General features: G+C 63.1%; 1 protein-coding gene across 2 annotated transcripts in view; it reads right to left on the reverse strand.

Annotated features, from left to right (window-relative positions):
- Positions 1–24590, reverse strand: part of GRAMD4 (GRAM domain containing 4) — a 71934-nt gene that overhangs the window by 41862 nt on the left and 5482 nt on the right. Inside the window, exon 1 of one of the 2 annotated variants that reach the window (XM_062202662.1) lies at positions 18282–18327. The exons of the other annotated variant lie outside the window; for it this stretch is intronic. The gene's annotated coding sequence lies outside the window, so the exon portion shown is untranslated. Of the gene's footprint in view, positions 1–18281; positions 18328–24590 lie in introns of those variants that run through there. 2 annotated transcript variants of the gene reach the window in all.

Consider the following 24590-nt stretch of genomic DNA (forward strand, 5'->3'; position numbering starts at 1 on the left):
AGGAGCCAGGTGCCTCCTCCTGGTCTCCCATGTGGGTGCAGGGCCCAAGCACTTGGGCCATCCTCCACTGCACTCCTGGGCCACAGCAGAGAGCTGGACAGGAAGAGGAGCAACCAGGACAGAATCCAACGCCCCAACCGGGACTAGAACCCAGGGTACCAACGCCACAGGTGGAGGATTAGCCAAGTGAGCCGCGGCGCCGGCCAACACACTGGGTCCTGAGATGTCCCCAACACAGCTCCTTCGCCCCCAAGGGGCCTCTCCCCTCAACCCACCATCCTGCTGGGGGGTGGGAGGTTTCGACTGAGGTCCTCAGAACTTCCGGATAACTCCCTCTCTGGGGGCTTGTGCCCCTGCCACACCCACTGAGAACATGGCTCCCCCCCCCCCCACTCCCCGGGCTGCCTGAGGGCAGGGCTGTCTCTGGCTGGAGCTCAGAGCTCCAGGTGAGACTCCAGGCCCTGGCCCCGAGGGGCCTGCATCAGCAGAGAATGGTGAGGCATGCGGAGTTGGGTTCAGAGAGGGGGGGGATCCTACACAGAGCCTGGAGCACCACCAAGAGCCCACGGCGGCTCAGGCTGCCCCAGCCAGCGCTGGGAAGCTTCCCCGGCAGGGACCTCAGAGCACAGCGAAGTCTGTCCAGAGTGGGCCCTCGAGGGGGCCCTGCCCCAGGCCAGCTCCCAGACAGGCAAAAACTCACGAGGAATTCAGCGCCGAGGATCCGCCAGCACACGGTGTCTCTCCAGGAGGCGGCCGGACTCTCCTCCCTTGAGGAAGCATCTCTGGGGCTTGGGTCCAGCAAGGGTCAGGCCAAAGCCCAGAGGGCCAACAGGAGCTGCCCAGGGGGTCGGGGGTTAAGCCTGGGGCTTGGCAGGCGCCGTGACCCCATCACCAGAAGGCCCAGGGAGCGAGTCGGGAAGCCTGGAAGAGCCTCCACTTCCTGCCCCGGGGCCCGGGGGAGGGGCAGGTCACTGTTTAACAACACCTAAGGTATCATCAGTTCAGTGACACAGGCGGCAGCCACGCTTACAGAGTGCAGAAAACACAAGACAACAGCACTGCTCCCCAGTGCAGATTCACAACAGCCCACAGTTCCACTGGACTCCCGCACCCAGTCACCCACGGCTGCGTCTGACAACCCAGCGTGGTCCCCGCTGGTGCGGCTGCTACAGTGAAAAAGGAAACAGGTCCTTGTGTCCCTTCCTCGCTGGCTGCTATAGGGAGCTCCGAGAACGTCCTCCCGCTGCTCTCCCTAAGCCTCAACAACCAACAAAGCAAGAGGGGAGCCCTGGTGTGTGCCCCCGCCCATTCCCTGCGTGTAAATATCCCGCCCTGGCCAGTGGCCAGCCTCCCCTGGCGTGGTGTCCCCATGGCCCAGGAGACAGCCTCCGGAGCCCACCCAATGGCGGTCAGTTCCAAGAACTTGTCCTCAATCTGACTTCCCTGGTTGTATTTATATCCTCTCATGTGATAGGCAGGGAGAGAGAGCAAGTTCCCACCTAATGGTTCACTCCCCAGATGCTCAGTAGCCAGGGCGGGGGCCAAAGCCTGGGTCTGGGGACGCAGTCCAGGCCTCCCACGTGGTACTTGGGGTCTACGCAGGCTGAAAGCTGGGGTCAGGAGTCAGAGCCGGAAATCAGCACGGGGACCCCCACACTCTTTTTATTACTACCCAGCTCACAACAAAACATTAGAACCCATGCGCTTAGAACCCAGCATGGGCTTGCCGCAGGCAGGCAGGATGAGCTGGAAGACCACGCCCTCCCCACGCCCCCTGTGTGATCCCATCCCCCTACCTGACCCCACCTGTGCACCCACCTGCCCATCAGACTGTAACCACGCCCCTCCGGAGGTGGAGGAAAGGCCTGGAACCCAGGCCCGGCCCTGACTGCCCGTTGTTTCTCCTGTTGTCCCTTGCCTCGGGGCACAGGGCCTCCAGCGCCCACTGATCCTGGTGCTCAGAACTAAGCAATCGCTGCACGTGGCTCTTGGCCTGCCCTCTGCTTGGTATGGATCCCAAATTAATTTTTAAAAGACTTATTTATTTATTTGGAAGTCAGAGTTACACGGGGGTGGGGGGAGAGCGCGAGAGAGCGAGCAAGAGAGGGGTCTTCCATCCGATGGTTCACTCTCCAATTGGCCGCAATGGCCAGAGCTGGGCCAATCCAAAGCCAGGAGCCAGGAGCCTCTTCCAGGTCTCCTACACAGGTGCAGGGACCCAAGGACTTGGCCCATCCTCCACTGCTTTCCCAGGCCATAGCAGGGAGCTGGATCGGAAGTGGAGCAGCTGGGACTTGAACCAGTGCCCATATGGGATGCTGGCACTGCAGGCAGTGGCCTTACCCACTACACCAAAGGGCTGCCCTTCAATTTAATTTCTAGGTCTTTCTTTCTCTCTTAGAGCCTTCCCTCTCCTATGCATTTCTCTCACTGAATAAAATCCTTAAGCCTACCATGCTGCCTGGTCTATTTAAGCCAGTGTTCAGAATTCTGCTCTAAATCCGTGGCAAGAGCCCACACAGTTTATTCATTTCAGAAATATTAATAAGCAAAACGGTTTCAAGCTGGCTCCACATTGCTCTGCCCCGAGCATCCACAGCCAGGCAGGGAGCAGCGCTGCCGTCCTCACACCACAGGAGGTGCCAGGTAGGGGTGAGGCAGGGAGAGGGAGCTAACGCACACCACCCAAGTCCCACTGCCCAAATCCCACCCACCCCCCTTCACCGTAGCAACCTGCTACCGATTCAACAGCAGATCCGACAAGGCTGAAGGCTCGGCACACCCACTCCTCCCCCACACAGCTGGGCCGCACTTTCCAGACACTTTCCTGGAGACCACCCACCACCCCCAACCCTGCCGCTGGGGCTCTCATCCCCACACCACCAAGAGGCCCCCGGCCTCGCGCGCTCTGCCTGGGTCATCCCCTCTGTCCACACAGCCTGCTAGCCACCACCAAGTCACCTGCTGCCCAGGTTAAGTCACCCCACCCAGGGGGCACACAGCGGCCACCGCAGTGGGGGCGGGCTCCTCTGCCTGGCACCTGGGTTTGCTTCTGAGTCCTCACTGGGCCTCCAGTACCACGTGGGGCTCGAGCCACAGCAGCCCAAGTACACAGAGGACCGTGGTGGGTGGGCAGAAGCAGCCGGAGCCACAGCCGGAGGGTAAACCGGAGCTGCTGTGGCTGGGTGACCGCATCTCAGTGCCCCTCGGCTGTAAGAGGACAACCGGGCCCAGGGCTGGTAGAAGGTGACCTGAAGTGGTGCCCAGAACTCAGAATGAGCCTGGCCAGCAGCAGTGACAACGGCAAAAATGCAGGTCCCACTTCCCACCATCAGCGGTCAGCTCCACGTGCGTCACCCCAGGTGGCCCTCGGAGCCCTGCGGGGACTCTGCACCTGTGCGGCAGGTGAGGAGAGGCTCCAGGTCTGTCCCAGGACGCCCGAGCTATCGTGAACACCTGAGCAGTGGCCTAAGGGAGGGAAGGAAGTGCCGGGGGCGAGGGGGACACGGCGCCCTAACCACAAACAGGTACACAGGCTGCTGCAGGACACACAAGGCCTCTGGCCCGAGTCAGTAGCCAGAGCCGGGCCTTGTCCCCAGCTCGGACAAACCAGGCCACGCCCCCAGAGTGTTGGCAGTTTTCTCGAGCCAGGCTGCCCTGGTCAGGCCCGGTCCCACCTCCTCCTACCCAAGCCTCCAAGCAGAGGTGAGGAGGGCACCAGGTACAGGTGTGAGCTCTGCCCACCTGAGGACGTCTCTGGACCACCCGGGGCCTCAGTCCAGGCCCACACCTGCGTGGATCCCAAGGAGAAGCCCCGACCCCAAGGGCCAGCAGCACCGGCCACAGGACCTTCTCAGGACCCCAGCCCTGCACCCCCAAAGCCCGCTCAGGGCCGAAACCTCCCGACACCAAGGACTGAGGCCATCGCCCGAGTCCAGGTGCACGGCGAGGCCTCATGGTCAGGAAATCATCAGAATCCCCGCCCACCGCCCAGGACAGCTGCATGGGAGGTGGACGGGGAGGCAGGCAGAGGGGCCACACAGACGTTCACTCAAACAAAAGCAGCCAACTGCAGCCGGCACTGCGGTGTAGCAGGTTAAGCGACTGCGGGTGACGCCGGTATTCCATGTCAGAGCGCCGGCTGAGTCCCGGCTGCTCCGCTTCCAATCCAGCTTCCTGTTAGTGAGCCAGAGAGGTTCACTAGCGCACCTGGGCCCCTGCCACCCATGTAGGGGACCCGGATGGACTTCCGGGCGCTGCCTTCAGTCTGGACGAGATTTGGCCGTCACAGGTGAACGAGTGACTGGAAGGTCGTGCTAGCTCACTCTCTGTGTGTCACTCTTTCAAACAAATCACAAAATAAATCTTTCAAAAGCAGAAAAAGAAGCTAACAAGAAAACCTAAGTTTCACGTTGGCAGATAAAACCCTTGGGATTACATAAGCCTCGGAAACACAAGAATTCCTCTCTAGTGGGAGTGCTCACTTTCACCTCTTTCCATCACTCTTGGCAACCAGGGCTTGGGAAGAGCCAGCCAATGAGACGGCTGCACGGGCTCCTGTCTTCCTGCCACTGCCCTGCCGGCACGTGGGACGGTGGAGAACGGCTGGAGGCGGGGCTGTCCTCCAGATGGGGCGCCACCCGAGCCAGTCCGGCCCCCAATCTGTGCTGTAGAAGGCTGGGCGCAAAGGAGGCCCAGGTGACCCTCAGCCCCTGGGCAGCCCCACCCCCACCGCCGGGAGCCAGCCGGTGCCAGGAAAACTTGAGGGATACACCTTGGGAACAGGTGGGCAGGGCTGCCCATCCTGCCGCAGGACAAGTGGGCTCAGTGGGCCCACTGCCCATCGGGCAGACCCCTGAGGACTGAGAGCCCCTCACTGAGCCCATGGGTTCCACGCCCGGCAGCCTGAGTGTCACACACTCACACGTGGCCCGGGCCACTGGGGGGTCTGACAGCCCCTAGAGCCAGAAGCATCCGGGGGAGGGGATCTCACATCCGTGCTAACACACTCCTCGCCCCCCATCTCCTCTCCCCCTCGAGGCAAGCAGGCCAGCAGGGAGGGGGCGCCCCCAGGACCACCGGGAGGGGAGCCAGCTCTGAGGAAGCCAGGTCAACCCCCGGCCATGGGCTGGGCCACCCCTCAGGGCCCAGGGAGGTGCCCCTCACTGTCCCGTGACAAACCAGGGATGCTGTGAGAAGCCCGCGGGAGACCCAGGACCCCAGTCCCTGCGGCGCAGGCTGCCACAGGAGGAGGAGGCACCCCCTCCACGTGGCACCCATGGCCCAGGTTAGCGCTGAATGAATGCGAGAACCACGCAGGTGGCAGAGTCGCCTCGGTCCTGGGCGGACCCAGCAAGGGGCGGACCCACACGACTTGAATGGTACAGGTGAGCCAAGTCAGCCTGCGAGCCACGGCCGCCTCCCGGCAACACCTGTTTTGTTAATGTGGCCCAGCTGTGGCTGGCACCCAGCCCAAGCCCCAGGACACTAACAAGGCCAGTCTGGGCTGCCAGGCACAAAACCAGGAAACCCTCTTACCGCATATGACAACACAGCACGGGGACAGCTCCTGTCCCATCCCTGGCTCCTGCCACTCCAAGGCCCCCACATGCTGCAAAACTGGGGGCCATGGTGCCGTGGCACAGGTTAGGCCTCCGTCTGCAACGCTGGCATCCATATGGGCGCTGGTTCCCATCCAGCTCCCTGCTAACGGCCTAGGGAAAAGCCGTGGAAGATGGCCCAAGTGCTTGGGCCCCTGCACCCACATGGGAGACCCACGTGTGGTTCCTGGCTTCAGCCTGGCCTAGCACCAGCTGTTGCAGCCATCTGGGGAGTCTCTCCTCCTCTCTCTGTAACTCTGCCTTTCAAATACACACAAAAAAATAAACCTTTAAAAAACAATGCAAGACCCAATGACCCCAACGAAACACAGAACCCGAGCCCTCCAGGCCACTGGCACCTGTCACCCAGGTAACCCACTGCCAGCCCCAGCAGGCTGAAGGCTCGCCCCACTCCAGAGCCCACCGTGAGGGTGAGGCGGGCACCACAATGCTCCCTTGTGACTCAGCACAGCTTCCACTGGGAGCTGGGGCTGGTGGGAGGAGGGGCGGCCAGAGCCTTCTGCGAGGGGCCTTTGGCACCACCGGGACAATGAGCCTCCCGAGGCGGCTTTACTGAGCGCCTACTGTGTGCCCGACTGGGGCACAGAGGGGACAAACCCAGGGAGGGTCCTCCTGGGCCAGGGGTGCTGCCCTGGCTTTGGAGGAGAACATACCAGGCTGGGGGTCAGCCAGAGCCCGGGACGGCCACGGCTGCAGGGGGGCGCCCAGCGTGGGAGAGGCACGGGTATGCGGGGAGGGTGCTGAGCGCCGAGGCCCCACAGGTGCCTGGTCCTACCTGAACGCGGGGTGGAGGGGCACCCGCTGCACCGTGGGGTCGGAGTTGGATGTGGGGAGCAGGAGCATCACCAGGAGCCGACAGCCAAGGCAGAGGGAAGGGGCGGCAGGCGGTGGAGACGAGGTTCACCTGGATGGGGAGGGCCGAGGGCAGGAGCCGCAGGGGCGCCCATCCGCCCCGCCCCACAGTAATCTGCTCACAGCTGCCCCTCACTGGGCCCTGCACCTGCTGACCGTGGCCCAGGCCTCACGGGCCCTCACACACCAGACTGCCAGTAGCTGCGTTCTGGGCCCTCCTTGCCGGCCGCCTACGAGCACCTCGGTAACTGTGCCTGGGTTAGGTCAACTGGAAGACGTGGGAGGAGCAGCTTGGGAAGCAGGGAGGTTGATCCGGCTCACGGTCGGAGAGTGGGCGGCCCCGTGTCTCAGGACCTGCAGGCTGGGGCCCCGAAGAAGAACCACGCATTGAGCCTGGAAGCAGACAGGGACCAGGGAGAGTCCACCCTCCATGGACACGGCTCTCTCCTTGTAAGGACGCTGGGGAGGGTCGGCACGTTCATCACGGGGCAGAAGGAGCACCCACGGGCGTGCAGGGACCAGGGCAGCCGGACTGGCCGGGGAGGCATGGGCTGCAGCCACACCACAGGTTCCCTGAGTGGACCCCCAAGTCCACAGCCACGGAGGACGGGGCGGGGTTACCATAGGACCCAACGTGGTCCGGCTGGGGCACTGAAGCAGACACTCCCACATGCACGAGACCACCAGCAGGCAGTGACCACCCAGCACCCACACGCAGGCTGACGGGGCCACAGCGGGTGGAGTGTATGGTTCACGCGGGAAACCCTGCCACCCACCGCCACACAGATACACCTGGAGGACACAGCTCCAAGAAACACGCCAACCACAGAGAAGCAAACACTGCACGACGGCACTGGAGCCAAAGGCAGGGAGCCAACACCCGGTGCCAGCCGCTGTGGGGTCGGGGAGAGGGGCGCGGTTTATGTCCAGTGCTGGGCGGAGCCTCCAAATGCGAGATGAGGAAGTGTGGAGACCCACGGGGTCACACGAGGGTGCCAGGGTGCTGAGGGCGCCGACTGGACACTTGGAAATGGTCGGGATGGTAGATGCCTTACTGCGGTGGACGCCCAAGGTTAGGGAGCGAGGATAACGACTGTGCAGGGCCAGCGCTGCGGTGCAGTGAGGAGAGCCTCCGCCTGTGACGCTACCAACCCAAAAGGGTGCAGGTTCGAGTCCTGGCTGCTTCACTTCCGATCCAGCTCCCTTCTGATACACCCAGGAAAGCAGCTGAAGACAGTGGCCCACGTGCCTGGGCCCAGCAAGCTCCTGGCTGCAGCCTGGCCCCAGCCCTGGCCCGTTGGCGTCGTTCAGGGAGCGAACCAGCAAGATGAGAGATCTCTCTCTTTCTGTAACTCTTTCAAATACATAAATAAATCTCTAAAAATAAAATACTGATGACTGCCCTAAACAATAACAAAGGTTTTAGGGGAAGCCAGACAACATGGCTGGAAAGTTCTGAGAAGCCAGAGTGTCGCAGGGAGACTGGGCTCTAGCGCACGCAAAACACGGCAGGGCCACGGCCGTCCCCAGTGTGCGGGTGGCGCCGGAGCAGGGACAGCAGAGCCAGGAACCAGGGACAACGCACAGGAAGCGGCCCAGACCCCACTGTGGCCAAGGCCACCTGACACAAGGCAAAGAGAAACAACGCCCCAACACCTGGGCATCCCAATGCCTGGGCAGCTGTGGGTGGCCCCACAGCCCCCAGCTGCCCAAAGTCACAGCACACCGAAGGTTTGAACGTAGACTCACGAAAGCAAAACACAGCCAGGGGCCTCTGGGACTGGACAAAGCTGTTTCTCATTTAAAGACTTGTTATTTGAAAGGCGGAGCGACACAGGGAGAGAAAGAGACAGATCTTCATCAGCTGACTCCTTCCCCAAGTGTTTGTAACGGCAGGGCGGGGTCAGGCTGAGGCCAGGAGCTCCGAGCTTCTCCTGGGTCTCCCACGTGAGTGGCAGGCGCACCCTCTGCTGCCTTCCCGAGCGCACCAGCAGGGAGCTGGATTGGAATCGGAGCACCCGGGGTTCAAACCCGTGCTTGGATGTGGGATGCTAGTGTGGCAAGCGGCGACTTAACCCAGAGTGTCACACCGCCAGCTCTGGACAAGCCGGTCCGAGTAAGACAAAGCCCAGTAGAAGATGGAGTACAGCCAGAACAAGCTGCCAGTGGCAAACCCCCCCACAGGTGGTCAAAAAGAAAGGATAATCTTGGAAACGCACAGGGTTAACTTGATCTAACATTGGTCAACAGCCCATGAGATAAGGGGCAAATGACAGAGAGATGGGGGTGTGGCTCCCCCCGCCCCCGCCTCCAGGCCAAGGAGGTCCACATCAGCCAATGGCGCTCAGCTATGAATGACGCCCAAAATGCAGTGGGTGGTGCCTCTGATGGACGGTTCCTGAGGAAGATGGCGCCGCATGCTGGTACCGGTGGGTGAGCTGGAGGGGGCCCTGTGGTGCCCGGAGCCTGCACTGCTGCTCCCCACCAACGGCGGGACCCCCAGTGTGCCGCTGAGCGACCAGGAGATGAAGGCATGTCCCTCACGAGACAGTGTGGCTTTGCTGGGTTTGCCCGTAAGCTGGGTAGGTCCCAACCCCCCATACACACATCCAAGGCCACACGTAACACAGTGTCCCTGCCCCTGGGAGTGTATTGATTTCTCATTAAAGGTTCAAAAAAAAAAAAAAAAAAGCTGCACTGAGAGGCTGGGTCCCAGGCGAGCAGAGAGGCTGGCGTGGGGACGGGCACGGCCTCTCCGGCTTGCACAGCGTGCACAGGCGTGGAGGGCAGATGTGAATCCAGCAGCCCCTCCCCACCTATGCAAATGAGGCCTGGGCAAGGGCGGACATGGCAGCCGGGCGCTGCCCCCAGGGCCACAGAGGGGACAGCTACACAGCAGAGCCCCCACAACCTGAACCCCGGGCCCTGCTACCCACAGCTAGGATGAAGCCTTGGGGCCGGCGCTGGGGCCCAGTAGGTTAATCCTCCACCTGCGGTGCCGACGTCCCATACGGGCACCTGTTTGAGTCCTGGCTGCTCCTCTTCCAATCCAGCTCTCTGCTGTGGCCTGGAAAAGCAGTAGAGGATGGCCCAAGTCCCTGGGCCCCTGCACCCATGTGGGAGACCTGGAAGAAGCTCCTGGCTCCTGGCTTTGGATCGGCACAGCTCTGGCTGTTGTGGCCAATTGGGGAGTGAACCAGCGGATGGAAGACCTCTCTCTCTCTCTCTAGCTCTACCTCTCTCTCTTACTCTGTCTTTCAAATAAATGGAAGGGAGAGAGGGAGGGAGGAGCCTTGGGCTGGCGAGAGAGAGACGGAGCTGCCCAGAGAGAAGGCCAGGCAGGGTGGGCGCCAGCTGTACCCGCGGTGGCCCTGGAGACGGGAACCAGTGCTGGAGCCGTCAGAATTCTGAATTCTCAATCCTCAATACATTAACTCTGACAGTTCATTAGACTCTAAAACTGAGTTCTAAAATAACAGAAATAAGGAGGATTTAAATAAAATAGGAAAAGAAAAAAACCCTAGGTCACCACGCACACAAGCTCTCCTAGCATCTCAATCCACAGTTCTCAAAATGTGGCCCAGCAACCTTTGGGGTCCCCCAGGCCCTTTCTGGGTACCCATGAGGTCAAGACTTCTAGTAACCAGCACTGTGGTGTAGCGGGTTAAGCCGCCACCTGCAGCCCCGGCATCCATGTGGGCGCTGGTTCTAGTCCCAGCTGCTCTACTTTTTTTTTTTTTTTTTTTTTTTTTTGACAGGCAGAGTGGACAGTGAGAGAGAGAGAGAGACAGAGAGAAAGGTCTTCCTTTTCTGTTGGTTCACCCCTCCAATGGCCGCTGCGGCCGGCGCACCATGCTTATCCGAAGCCAGGAGGCCAGGTGCTTATCCTGGTCTCCCATGCGGGTGCAGGGCCCAAGGACTTGGGCCATCCTCCACTGCACTCCCGGGCCACAGCAGAGAGCTGGCCTGGAAGAGGACTGCTCCACTTCCAATCCAGCTCCCTGCTAATGAGCCTGGGAAAGCAGCAGATGACCAAGTGCTTGGACCCTGCACCCACAGGGGAGACCCAGATGGCAGCGTTCCAGGCTCCTGGCTCATCTGGGAGTGAACTAGCGGATGGAACATTTCTATCTCTGCCTTCCAACTGACAAATGAATCAGGGGGAAGGAGGAGGAGGACTGTTCGAGCCACAATCCTGGGGTGCTGTCTGCCCGTTCCTCACTGCCCTGTGGGGCAGGGGGCAGAGCCCAGAGCCCAGAGCCCAGAGCCCCCAGCTGCCCTCAGCAAACGGTCCCAGCAGAGAGCGGCCGCAACGCCAGTGCCTCCTCTCCGACCGGGCTCAAATAGAAACACACCACCTACGTTACCGAGTGAAGGGTTTCCAGCAGGCCCCTCTTGGTAACTTAATCGCTGTTTCTCATTTCGGGGTCCTAACGTCCCAAACACTGAACAGCGGCGAGCACACGTCACCCCCACCGAGGCCCTCGGGAGCCGCCGAGGCTGCAAGGGCTCCATGGTGAGACCAGTCTGGGAGCAACCCCGAGCAGGACACGGGGACTGGCTCGGCCTCTCAGCTGGACCCTGGCCCTCAGTCCACCCCCTGGCCAGCCCAACAGCAACCTCAGACCATGACCCAGGCTCCAGGAGGTCAAGGCTGGGCACCAGTGTGGAGCCGTGTCCAGGCAAAAAACCACGATGCAGGTGTGGGGCGGCAGGAGCCAGGACACCACCTCCTGTCCAAGGGCAACCACCTGGACTGCAGGCTGCACCGCTGCTACCTAGCCCAGGGGCGTCCGCCTCCATGGCACCTGCCCAGGGCCCTGGCTCCTCACACTGTGACCTGGTGCCACCTCTGCCAGGTAGCACAGGCCGAGCCGGGGGGCCGGGAAAGCTGGGCATCGGCTTGAGGGCCAGCAAGAGGCCAGAGTCTGGCCAACTCGGGGAGGAGGAGCCAGACCCGAGCTGTGCACCCTGCCCTGACCCACCGTCACGGCTGAGGATGGCAGAACGGCGGCCACAGGCTGAGGGCCTCGTGCTCACACCTCCAGCAGGTGGACATCACCACCACCCCCTTGACAGACGACAAAGCTGAGGCACAAACACTGTGGGGCAAGGGGGGAGAGCGGCTCCCACCAGCAGGGGCCCCCACCAAGGGCCAGCCTGGGTCTCACACTCCAGGTACCGCGCACCCGGCCCCGCCCTTGATGTCACAGCCCCTGCTATACTGCAGCCCCCCGTGGCTCTGCCCAAGGAGCCAGCTCGCATCCCTGGCCCCTTCCCCCAGTCCCTGGGACTGTCTGGGCACGGATGAGGCAGGAGACAGGACGGGGACTCCTGCAGCCTGCACTCCATCTGCTTAGGGAAGCGTGGGGGGCCCTCTCCCCTCACGCTGGGACTTCGGGGACACCCTTGATGACGCAAGACGAGGGTGACAGCTGCAGGCATCCATTGGAAGCCAGGGTGTTCTCTCATGGGAGGGCCTTAAGAAACCACCTGACTCGGTTTCTCCTCCTTGTGATGACAGAAGGCTCCCTGTGGAGAGGAGGGGCTGGTTTTGGCTCTCGGTTCTGGAGATGCCGGGTGGAGGGGCTGCACCTGGTGGGGTCCCGAGGTGGCACCCGTTTCTGTCCCTCTCCTTACAAAGCCACCAGGAGTCAACCATGGGAGCCCCGCCCTAAAGACCGAATCCAGTCCAGTCACGCCCCAGAAGCCCATCTGGGAGCTCTGATTGGATCACCCTTGCTTGTGCTTTGTCCTGCTAAGGTAAGACTGGCGCCAAACTCCTGGGCTCAGGGCAAAGTCTCACGCCACGGCAGGGCGCCACACCACCCATTTCCCACACAGCCACTTCGGGAGGGGCTCTAGCTCTCTTCCCTCTCACGACCCTCGCGAAGTCACTCCGAACACAGCTCTCCTATGGCCGCAGGTGAGGGGAGACCCTCCCTTCACTGCCCTGCCCCCATAGGGTGGCCTGCGTGTTTCTCAGGAAGAGGGTCCGCACGGGGCAGCAGCTGAGACCCCATACGTGCACGTGCGGGGGCTCCCACGGTGGGACGTGGGGCTGCACGGGCTAGGCCACGCACTCGCCACTGCCAGGCGGGGAACAGAGCGAGCACGCTAACGGCAGCCTGCCGGGAGTTCTGCACCTGGTCACTGTAACTCCTAAAAACCAACAGGGGCTGGCGGTGTCCCCACCCCAGGGCGACCGTGGCGCGGCAGCCGACGTGGAGGTGGGGAGAGCATCACTGCCCGCGGGTACCGGACAAGAACGCGGCCGTGCACCCGGCCCCGCTGCGGGGACACCCAGATGGGAGGCGTCATCCCCGAGGGCCAGTGCCGGCCCCTGAGCACGGCCACTGAGGCCGCTGGCGCCAGAAAGCGGTTCCAGAAATCCTGAGACTGGACACCTGCCCACTCCGCAGAATGAAATCAAGCTGTTTTCCCATTCGAAAACAACAACAGAAAAACCCAGTGACACCCCAGAGCACGACCGAGGTCTGAAAGGGCAACACCGCCTGCGAGGTGCATGGAGAGCGAGGGCTGGGCCTCGGCCACACCCAGGCTGCCCCCGCCCGTGCACCCAGGGGCCAAGCCCCACGTCCTGCATCCTTGGGGGCGGGCCCAATCCAACCCTCACTCCTTGTCTCTGCGACAGTGCCCAGAACCCCGCCTGGCCTCCAGGGCATGCCAAGTACTGGGGGGGCACCCCAGATGTCCTGGCCCGGCCCACACCCCACACCCTCCCCACCAGGCCTCTGAGTGAGGCAGGGGCTGGGGTCTCCAGTCCACCTTTCCCGTGCACCTCTCCTGGGCCCCTGCCGATGGAGGCAGCAGGTGAACCCCGCTCAGCGCCCCCAGGGCCCAGCAGGCTCAGCCTCGGCAGCAGCTCGGCTCTAGGACCAGGTGTATCTGCCCCTGCAGGAGCAGGGCCCCGCCCTCCTGTCCCATCAGCCTTCAGAGCAGCCTCCTGCCCCCACACAGGCCCCCGCACCCCTCAGTCCACTTCCAGGGCCATCGATGAGCCTGGATCCGGCAGTCACCACAAGTCAAGCCAAGTGCCAGAGAGCATGCTCAGACAGCATGGGCCGACGGACGGGAGGGGCTCCAGGCCGGGACCAGTCCTGACACCGTCCTGTGCCTTCCATGGTCAGAATCCTCCAGCCAGGAAAACCGAGGTGCGCCTCGGGACTCCGCCCAGCTCTCCCCCCACACTGCCCCGCCCGCAGCCACAGCTCCCGACCCCACCCCGCAGAGCAGCAGGAGACCCCAGACTGCTTGCCAGAATTTCCATCAAAGTTTCACCCAAAACCCTGCCATTGAAAACCTCATGGACCCCCCCCAAAAAAAAAATTCTGCCTGCATACTGCAGACCACAGTACAAAAACAAACCCCCAACCCCAACCATGCACATCAATTTGCCCCCAAAATAGTCGCGGGCAAATCAAGTTGCACTTCTTGTTGTCCTAACTAAAACCACGCCAGAACAACACCTGAAACTTGAGTGCGCCAGAGAGGAGCGAGAACCAGCAGCGAAGTCCCCTGGGACTCACGCACGCCACTCACATCTTCATCCCCGCACGCCTTGGGGAGCCCCGGCATCTTCTCCCCAGGAAGGTCGTGCTGCTCCGTCGCAAACCCAAGCCCCCAGCCCAGCAGCCGTGCTCGGGGCGGGCCTGCCAGGCTGCGGCCAGCTCAGCCGTCACAAACCCAAGCCCCCAGCCCAGCAGCCGTGCTCGAGGCGGGCCTGCCAGGCTGCGGCCAGCTCAGCCGAAGGATGTACTCGCTCTGCCGGGTCCGCGGTGGATCCCCAGGGCGGGGAGGGCAGGCTGCAGACCTGGCTCAACCAGACCGGCAGGTTGACGGGTGGGCGGCTCCCAAGCTCCCAAGCCTCCCTGGGGAGAAGATCCCGCAGCCGCCAGCAGAGCCCTGCGCGGTGGATGACCCGGGGACCAGGGTAATGGCTGCCTCTCGGGCCTCATCTCCAAAAGGAAACAAAACCTGTCCACCCGATCAGCTGAGCAGAGACAAAGACCACCCCAGCCCTTGCCAGCCGCTGACCGGCCGGCCCACAGCCCGGGACGGAGGCAGCAGCGTCCACCCTAGAGGGGACAGTGGCCTGAGGCTTCCTGAGTCCTGTGCCACACGGCCTGCTTCTGCACTCCTGGCCACCCACGCACCTGTGGAAACGGCTCACTCAGCCTCATAAATGGACGGAAGCAGACAGGACGCCAGGCCCCAGACCACAACAGACTCCCGGGGAGCACAGCGCGAGGCCCGGCTGGGCTGCATCCCCACGGCCAGCCCAGGCAGAGGCAGCAGCCAGGCTGGGAGCAGCCTAGGACCGGCCCTGATGGTACTGGTGTGAAACTCCACACAGCAAATCCCAACTCTGCACAGGGCACCACTCCGAGAAAGCAAACCCACCTCTGGGCCGGCTCAGCACTTCCAACGTGGACGGCGCCCTCTGCCTGCCCCGTGGCTGACGCCCGCTCCTTCCAACACCAACCCCTCGGCCTCCCTGGGTGAGCTGGGAGATGTCCCAGGTATGCGAAGGCATGAGATTGCAGGCCAGGGACCCAGGAGACCCTGTGTGGGAGCCAATGATGCAGCCCCAGACAAGGCGTGCATCCCTGCCATGCCCTGAGCGCACAGGCCACAGAACTCGGCCGCCAAGCCCCACTCTGAAGCCCCCTCACACCTCCACGTCCCCCTCTGCCGGGGCCAGGGAGCCCACCGCCTCCATCTGCAGCCCAGACCACCTGCCCCCACCAGGGCCAACCGTCCTGAGAGCGCGCCCCACTTCTCCTGGACGTCTCTGCACCTGGCACTTCCTGAGACACCTGCCCCACCTGGGCGGAGCCTCCTTTCCCAAGCTTCTTCCTCACCCCCCACAGGGCCGGGAGCCCCCCGCGCCTCTCCAGTTCCCTTCTGGACACTGGCCTCCCCCACCCACCCCAGGCATCCCTCACACCCATGTGCTTTCATACCTGCCCTGCCCTAGAATGTTCCTTCTCCCCTCCCACCCCACCCAGTCCTACAAAAGAGGACTGCCAGACGGGTGGAGGAGGCTGTGGTGGACCAGACGCTGAGACCCCGGCCCAAGGAAGGGGTACCAAGGAGTGGAGAACACAGGACACAGGGAGCTGCAGCCCCAGCCCTGGCCGGGGGTGGACGGTAGTGTGGCCAGGCCCACCTGCTGTCTCATGAGCCACCCCGTGCCCATATGGACCAAGGCTGGCAGCCCAGGTGACCTATTTGCTGTGCCTGGCCTCACCTGCCCAGCGCCACATCATCTGACCCCCCTCCCCCAAGGCACCCCTCCACGGACGGGCACAGGTGGGATTCGCCTACCTGCCTGTCACGGGCAGGCCCAGCAGGGAAGATGTTGCTACAGAAAAGTTGCTCAAAATTCAGGCCAGACACAGCCCTGTGCCATCCAACTGCAGATGCGAGGCCCCCGCAGGGGCTGCCTGGGGGCTTCTGTCCCCCCACCCCCACCCCGAGCGCAGGTGAGACTCAGGTGGGACAGAAAACACCGGCAAAGCCAATCACACGCAGGGCTCCTGTGCTGCCGAGGCAAACACAACGGCACGGACGAAATCAGCCCGCCCGTGTTTGTTCGAATGCCTGCTTTTGGGGAGATCCACATGGAGAGTTCTAGTTTAGGTTACGCTGGTGCACAAAAATAATCACAGAGTGGGATTTCTCTCTTCTAATTATGCAGAATTTAGGACAAAATATTCACGCAGCGACTCTGAAACACTTGATAAATAGGTCACAGGAGGCCCTGGTGTCGCGCGAGTTCTTTACATCCACGCGGAGGTGGACGGATCTGCAGAGGCAGCGGCGACAAGGCAGGGAGCCAGGGGTTCCCTCCGTGACGCTGGCCGCATCCTGAAGTGCGGGGCGTGGGTCCCAGCCAAGAAACAGCTCTGACACCAGCGTCTCAGAGCCAACCAGAGGGCTCGTCCCCACGCACAGAGCCCCGCAGTTCCAAGTCTGCAGGGACATCTCGGCTGCAGGTGCACGGGGATGGCAGCGCGCCCTCGCCAGCCGCGGGCTGAACACAGCACACGCGGCTCTCGACAAGGAGCCGGCACCTGGCAGCCATGCTGGGCCCACTTGCTGTGACTCAGTGCACACAGTATAGCAATGTTTAATCCTACAATGAAGTGGTCAATTATTAAAAAAAAAAAAAAATACACACCCACCTGACCTGGGAGGATACATGTTTGCCAGCTGAGCCAGCCAGGGCAGCGGTAGTGGAGTTTGCTCTCATTCCGCCGGCTGCCACCTGCAGCGCCACCTGGCCCAGGCCCTGGCGACGCTCCTGAGCCAGGCCGTGGACTTGGCACGTGCGCCCGGGTGCCTGGCATCGCAGGCTCTCCTCAGACCTGCCCTGCTGGCCTCTGCCAATGGTAGGGGCCACGGTGACATGGGGAGGCCCTGCCCCGTGGGCCTGCAGTTCTGGGAGGGAGGGGCAGTCTCGGGGAAGGGCTGAGCCCAGTGTCCACCGACACCACGTGGCTCTCTCCAACCATCCTGTGCCACGCTAACTGCACAGCGCCTGGGGCAGGGTCCAGCCTGGCCGAGGGACGCCACCAACTCTGCCCACATGTACCTCGCTGAGCTGTCGTAAACTCCAGGTCCAAAGCGCCACGCCCCGGCTTTCACACACAGCCCAGAGCGGCCCTGAAGTCCCTGAGGACTCCAGGGTCCCGGCGGCGGGAGCAGGCACCAGGGCTCGGCCCCCCTGGGCGCGGTGGGGCTCTCTGCCTCCGCGGTCACTGCCCACAGCTCTCTGTGCCAGCCTCACCAGCTCCCCAGCGGGGCAAGGCAGTGGAGGAAGGTCAGCGTGAGGGGGGCATCTCCCTCATCCACACACACCACAGGCTGTGGCGGGCGAGCCGGCTGCGGGCTCAGGACCCGGTCTGAGAGCTGCAGAGTAGGTGCTTACCGGGGCCTCTGGGCAGCTGGCGGGGTGGCCAGGCGGTCGGGGCACCTGTCCGGGCAGATACAATGGGTCCTCAGGCATGCACACGGGGCAGGGGGTTGCCCAGAAACCAGAGGAGGGCTGGACTAGAGGAGTAACGCCCACGGCGGTCACGGGACAGGACAGCGTCGATCTGCACACACAGTAACCCCTACAGTGGGCCCAGTGACAAGGCCCTCCCAGACGCCCACTTCCTCCTGGGCCCTGCAGGTGGCCTCGCCGTCCCACTGACCTCGCCGTCCCAGGCTCCCGGTCCAGACACAGCGGCTGCACCCGCTGCCCGCACAGGATCGGGTGCGGGTCTTGTGAAAGCTTAGCAATGGCTGTGACCACAGGCCGCCACCCCTTCTGTTGCCTGCTTTGCCCTCGGCTCCGCCCAGGCACACAGCACACACTCAGCCGAGAGGCCAAGCTGCCCCGTCCGGCCCCGGGGTGCCAGCTGCTGGCTCCAAGGCCCAAAGGCTTCCACCCCTTGGGTGATGCACGACAGATGATGACCTCAGCTCAGTGACCTGCTGACCTACAGGCTCTCGCCGGCCAGGGCAGGTGGAAAGGCCGGGCGGGCCAGAGGATGGGTGGCCCCTGCCCCTCCATCCCGGTACCCTGCCTGGCAGCGGATGGGGGCTGTCAGGCTGACCCCGCGGGGCCTGCCCACGCGAGACTCACGGTGCTGCAGGCCTAGCATGAAAGACTGGGACAGCTCAGGCCAGCCCAGCGGGGGCCCCTCCCCACTCACTTCCTGCCTAGACCCCTGGACCCGCATATTCCTGGCTCCGCCCACCTGCACCCTCTGGACCAGGCCCTAGTCTGCTCACCCCCAGGCCGGTACCACCAATCTGGAGATGAGATAGGAGGCTCAGATGGCTGCTGGGAGGTGAGGACAGCAGCTCCCCCCTCCTCCCCTGCAGAGGGCTGTCCTGGCAGCCCCGCCCACCTCACCCCCCACCTCCAAGGGCTGTCCTGGCAGCCCCGCCCAGGCGCCCAGAGCTGCAGGTCTTGGCTCATCTTTCACTTCCTCCCAGGCACACATGCTTCAGGGCCCCAGACAGGCAAAGGCACCAGTGTGCGGCCTCTGAGGACCTGTGGTGGCTGTGAGCAAAGGCCCCTCCCTGAGGCTCCATGCTGGGGCCAGGCCCTGGGCCTCTCCCCCACCACCACCACCACCACGCCCCTCCCGGATGCTCACAAACACTTCTGAAGTGACTCACACGGCCCCTGCCTTCTGGGGCCGCGGCTGTTGATGTCACCTTTCTTCCTGACCTGGGATGGGCGCAGACGCCGCCGCAGGCTCCCCAGGGCAGGACACGACTGACTGCCGGCCTGGCACAGGGCTGGGAGGCAGGCTGACCTTTACAGGGTCACCCCCAGCTGGCTCCTCTGGGCCCAGCAGGAGAAAGACTACAGACACCAGGGACTCGCTCCCCTGCACTGCCAGGCTCCCAGGCACCTGCGCCTCCCCGCCCCCACCCCACACCTCACTTTTGAGATGATTCACCCAAAGCCCAGGGGGATGCGCATGCTCTGCCCTTGGCTGGGAGCTCCTCCTGGCCAGGGGCCCAAGACAGGACAGGAGTGACCGGCACAGAGGAACCCGGGAGACGCACACCCCGGCGCCGGCCGGCCACGAGAGCCGGGGGTTTGTGTGTGCGTCTGTGTGGCTTTTTAACTGCTGCTCATTTATATTTACATGAAAGACAGACAGAGAGCTCCACCCGCTGGGTCACGCCCCAGATGCCTGCAACAGCCAGGCTGGCCCGGGCTGAAGCCAGGAGTCACGAACCCAATCCACTTTTCCCTCGGTGGTGGCCGGGACCCATCGAGTCACGAACCCAATCCACTTTTCCCTCGGTGGTGGCCGGGACCCATCGAGTCACGAACCCAATCCACTTTTCCCTCGGTGGTGGCCGGGACCCATCGAGTCACGAACCCAATCCACTTTTCCCTCGGTGGTGGCCGGGACCCATCGAGTCACGAACCCAATCCACTTTTCCCTTGGTGGTGGCCGGGACCCATCGACTTGAGCTGTCACCTGCTGCCTCCCGGGGCGCACACGAGCAGGAAGCCGGAGTCCAAGCGGGGCCGGAACTTGAACCCAGATACTCCTGTACGGGACTTGGGCTTCCCTGCTGGCCTCGTAGCCACCAGGCCAAACGCCCATCCGATTTTGTTTTTATTATTACTACTTCTTGGGTGGTAGAGGGACCGAGAGAGAGGCAGAAAGAGCTCTCGTCTGCTACTGGGTCACTCCCTCAACAGGAGTGGCTGGGCCAGGCTGAAGCCACGAGCCAGGAACTCCATCCGGGTCTCCCACTTGGGCGGCGGGAAGGAAACATTTGAGCCATCACCACTTCCTGCTTTAGCAGGAAGCTGAGACTGGGAATGGAGCTGGGACTCAAACCCAAGCGGCCCAGTCTTAACCAATGTCTTAGCCGCTATCCTAAACGTCTGCCCTGTGTATGCCTGGTTAGCAACTCAGAGTTTTAAACAGGTTCTCCGCGCCATGGGCCAAGGCTGGTGCACACCTCCCTCTACTGGACCCCCAGTGTCCCCTGGGCTGCAGGGCCTCAGCTCCCTCCCCCTTGTCTGTGGGGCAGGCTCACCCTGGAGAAGCCAGGACCCCACAAACACACGAGGCTGTGCAGCCAGAGCAGTGTCGCCCCGCACCTGCCTCTGCCAGTCGCTGGGGACCGAGCAGGCCACAGGCACAGGAAGGAGCCCACGTGCTCCAGCAAGGCCAGGGGCAGGGGCGGGGAGCGGTGGGGCGAGGGTGGGGGGGCAGGGGCTCAGCAGGGTGGCCCCAGATGGGGGCGTGGGTGGGCAGGTGGGCCTGGGCCTCAGCCTCACTCCCAGGAAGGGCCACACCTCCTGCAGCGGACAACAGCACCCCAAGCCCAGGCTGCCCAGATCCTCAAGCCCTTGTTGTGGGCTCCGCCCAGCTGGGGGGGGGGGTCCGACCCGCTGAGACTCCACCCACAGGACCAGGAAAACTGCTCAGCAGGCTGGGAGTGCACAGGGAGCCCCGTGTCCCAGCGCCCCCCTCGCCGGCCGGCCCGCCCAGCACACGCACTGCCCACACGGAGGCGGACGCCACCAGGAGCCGAGACCCAGAGCCCAGGTCCCGGTCCCCCTCCGACCTCCTCGAGCTCTGCCGGCAGGACTGACATTTCCCAGAAAGGCAAGCGGAGCGCTTCAAAGGCGGCCCCGGCAGGTTCAGAGCGGGAGGGCTCCGCGCTCCGCAGCCTCCCTCCGCCAGCCTGGCTGCTGTGACCCCGCAGGGCTGCGTTCAGAGCCAGCCCCACTTCCACGTTTCAAAGGCAAGGCCGCGGCAGAGCCCAGTCCCGGGGTCAGGCGGGGCGCAGCAGGGAAGTCCCCGTTCCCCTAGTCTCTGCCTCCTTCCCTCTCCCTCCCGGTCACAGAACCTTTCCAGGGGAGGCCACGGCTCTGCCCCCGCCCCCGTCAGCATCGCTGCTCCCAGGGGTATGTCCAGGACAACTTCTGTCCCACCAGACACACATGCTGCTAAGTACAGGGTGGGGGAGGGGCGAGGGGCTCCTGCTGCTCAAATGGAAACGCACAGACCCTTGGGGCAGGTGCAGAAGCCGTGGCCATGGCATACGTGCACACGTGGGTCCATCTATCCCACGTTACTCGCTCTGCCCGCCGAAAAGGCCTAGAAGCAGCTCGGCCCAGCAGCCACCGACTGCCACCCAGAGCAGCCGGTTCTTGGCTTCTGACACCGCTCTCCTTAGCAGGACGCCGGCGGGCCCGGGGCTGGCGCCCACTCCCAGGCTGAGCATGAAAGTGCGGGCTGGGCGTGGAGACTCCTCGCTCAGGGGACAGCCGGAAGGGAGGAGACAGGTGGACAGCAGGTGCCACGAGGTGAAGAGAAGGGCCCCTCCGCTCTGCAGCCTTCCTCCCTGAATGGCCTCACCCCAACCAACCCCCCAACAGCAAACCCAACAGAGTGGCACCGCAAAACCCCCAAGCAGCCCGCATCCAAACCGCCCAGCTCACCAGAACCAACCGCAGAGTCTGGCACAGCAGTTCAGTTCCCGGCTCCGGCACCCAGCTTCTGCTAACCCAGCCCTGGAGGGCAGCATGGATCCCTGGCCCGCTGTGGGAGACTGGACAGAGTTCCCAGCTGTCAGGCCCGGCTCCAGCCAGCCCTGCCTGCTGCGGAGTTTTGGGACAGAATCAGTGGGTGTCTGTCTATTTCTACGTCTTTGCCTCTCAAATGTTTCCAAAAACACAGGGGGTAGGGCTGGCCTTGAGGTGCAGCGGGTTAAGCGGTGGCCTGCCAGGCCAGCATCCCAGAGTCCCCTGCTGCTCCACCTCCGAGCCAGCTCCTGCTAATGCACCTGGGAAAGCTGCAAAAGATGGCCTGCCCGGTGGGAGACCCACATGGAGTTCTAGCTCCTGCTTTCAGCCTGGCCGGGCCCTGACCATTGCAAACATTTTTTTAAAGAAGATTATTTTAAAGGCAGAGTTACAGAGAGGTAGAGGACAAGAGAGGTCTTCCATCCTGGTTCACTCCCCAAAAGGCTGCAATGGCCAGAGCTGAGCCGATCCGAAGCCAGGAGCTTCTTCTGGGTCTCCCACTCAGGTGCAGGGGCCCAAGGACTTGGGCCATCTTCTACTGCTTTCCCAGGCCACAGCAGAGAGCTGGACTGGAAGTGGAGCAACCAGGACTCGAGCCAATGCCCATTTGGGATGCCGGCACTGCAGGGGGTGGCTTTACCTGCTATGCCACAGCACTGGCCCCCACTGCAAACATTTGAGGATTCAACCAGCAGATGGTCTCTCCCTCTCTCTGTCTTTCAAATAAATACAGACCTTACACACACACACACACACACACACGGGACACCTGAGAAGCTCTGAGAACCCAGAGGAGCCCTAGCAGACAGACAAGACGACTGAACGTCCTTGTGGGATCACGGACGTTAGCACAGAAAACGGACGCTAGGTCAATCCAGGGCGATCTGAACAAAGTGTGGTTTGGGTAACAGCAAGGCGCCATAACAGCAGAGACCACGCCGAGGCGGGCGGCGGACTCCCCGTGGGAGCTCTGCCGCTTCCCTGCAAAGCAAAACTGCTCTTAAAAAACCGTCTGTCCCCGGGGCACGGTGAGGGCTGTGGGCTCACCCACCAGGCCTGTGACCTGCAGAACACGAGGGCTGAAGAAATGGCTTCCCCCGACCCAGCAACAGCCAACAGGGAACCGAGGGACAGAAACAGGGCTGGGGACAGCCTCTGAGGCGTCCCATGGGCACCCAGGGCCCGCCCCCACGTCACCCCCTCTCCACAGCCGGCCACGTTCACACACACACACACACACACACACACACTTGCCAGGGGCTGTCCTCAACTCCAGGCCTCAGAGCCCCAGGGACAGGCAGGTGCGCATCAAGCTCACGGGGCGGGGACCAAGGCGGCCCTAGCCCTGCAGGAGTGGGAAGCCAAGAAGGCTTCCTGGAGGGGGTGGCTTGAGCACAGCTCACACAGATAGTAAGTAGGAAAATGCCTGGTGGTGCCCTGCGCACAGTGGGGGCTCTGGTGGTGCCCTGCGCACGGTGGGGGCTCTGGTAGTGCCCTGCACACGGTGGGGGCTCTGGTGGTGTGCTGTGCACAGTAGCGGCTCTGGTGGTGCCCCGTGCACAGTGGGGGCTCTGGTGGTACCCTGCGCACAGTGGGGGCTCTGGTGGTGCCCTGCTCACAGTGGGGGCTCTGGTGGTGCCCTGCACAGTGGGGGCTCTGGTGGTACCCTGTGCATAGTGGGTGTGCCAAGTGGTAAGGCAGCTGAACTGACAGAAGGCACCCAGGCCCCAGGAGCCCAGGCAGGTAGCGGGACTGCCACAATCCCAAAACAGGGGCTGGTGCTGTGGCATAGTTGGCTAAGCCTCCACCTGAGGCGCCGGCATCCCACATGGGCACCAGTTCAAGTCCTGGCTGCTCCACTTCCAATCCAGCTCTCTGCTGTGGCCTGGGAAAGCAGCAGAAGATGGTCTAAGTCCTTGGGTCCCTTCTCCCGCATGGAAGACTTGGAGGAAGCTCCTGCTCCTGGCTTCAGGCTGATGGGAGCTCCAGCCTTCATGGCCATTGAGGAGTGAACAGCGGAAGGAAGGCCTCTCTCTCTCTCTCTTTCTCTCTCTCTCTCTGTCGGTAACTCTACCTCTCAAATAAATAAATAAAATCTTTAAAAAAAAAAAAATAGATCCCAAGACAGGAGCTCCAGGGCCACCTGGTGCTGGAAGAGACGCCACGCGTGCCGTCACCACCACCCTGGCTCAGCGACAAAAGGTCACCTGGGACAGCTCGTTCCACCGACAGTGACATCCAGAACAGGAACGGGAGAGTCAGGACCCAGAGTCCGGCAGGGGGTCTGGGTCCTTCTCTGGGGAAAATGCTGTCACATGGGACAGCAGACCGGAAACCAGCTAGGTGGGCCCCCCGCTGGGGGCCTGGGACCCACACCCTGATAAAGACATTGAAAAAGGACCACCTACTCCTGGCCTCGGCCCTCCCCAGCCCCCTGCCCCGCACAGCTGTGGGTGGCCCCGGAGCCAGGGTCACCTGACCCCAGCCACTGGGTAGGCTTCTGGGCAGCAGAGACCTGCCGAGGGCAGAGCAGGTGGCCCCCCGCTGGACACGGGGACGATGGTGGCGAGCCCTCTGGGCTCAGGAGCCCACCTCGCAGGCAGGCACCGGAAACAGGAAACCAGGGCCGGGCAGCTGCAGGAAGAACAGAGTAGGGGCGGGGCTCACAGCTGGCCCTGGCAGCGGACAGGAGCAGCCGGCCCCAGGCTCCGCCCCCAGGACATCGCTGCAGAAGAGGTGGGGGCTGTGCCTGTGTCAGGGCCGGGGTGCCCCACCCGCTCCACCCCACAGGGGACAAGCACACAGCAGCCCAGCCCACTGATCACGGGGGACCCCAGGCGCAGAGAGGGGCCACCTACCCAGGCCCTTCTGTCTGCTGCGGCTGCCACGGCGAGCACTGGGGTCCCCCCCACAGCCACGGCGAGCACTGGGGTCCCCCCCCACAGCCACAGCGAGCACTGGGGTCCCCCTGCCTCACAGCCACAGTGAGCACTGGGGTCCCCCCCCACAGCCACAGCGAGCACTGG

The sequence above is a fragment of the Lepus europaeus genome, chromosome 10 (genome assembly GCF_033115175.1).
Source record: "Lepus europaeus isolate LE1 chromosome 10, mLepTim1.pri, whole genome shotgun sequence".
NCBI classification, from domain to species: Eukaryota; Metazoa; Chordata; class Mammalia; order Lagomorpha; family Leporidae; genus Lepus; species Lepus europaeus.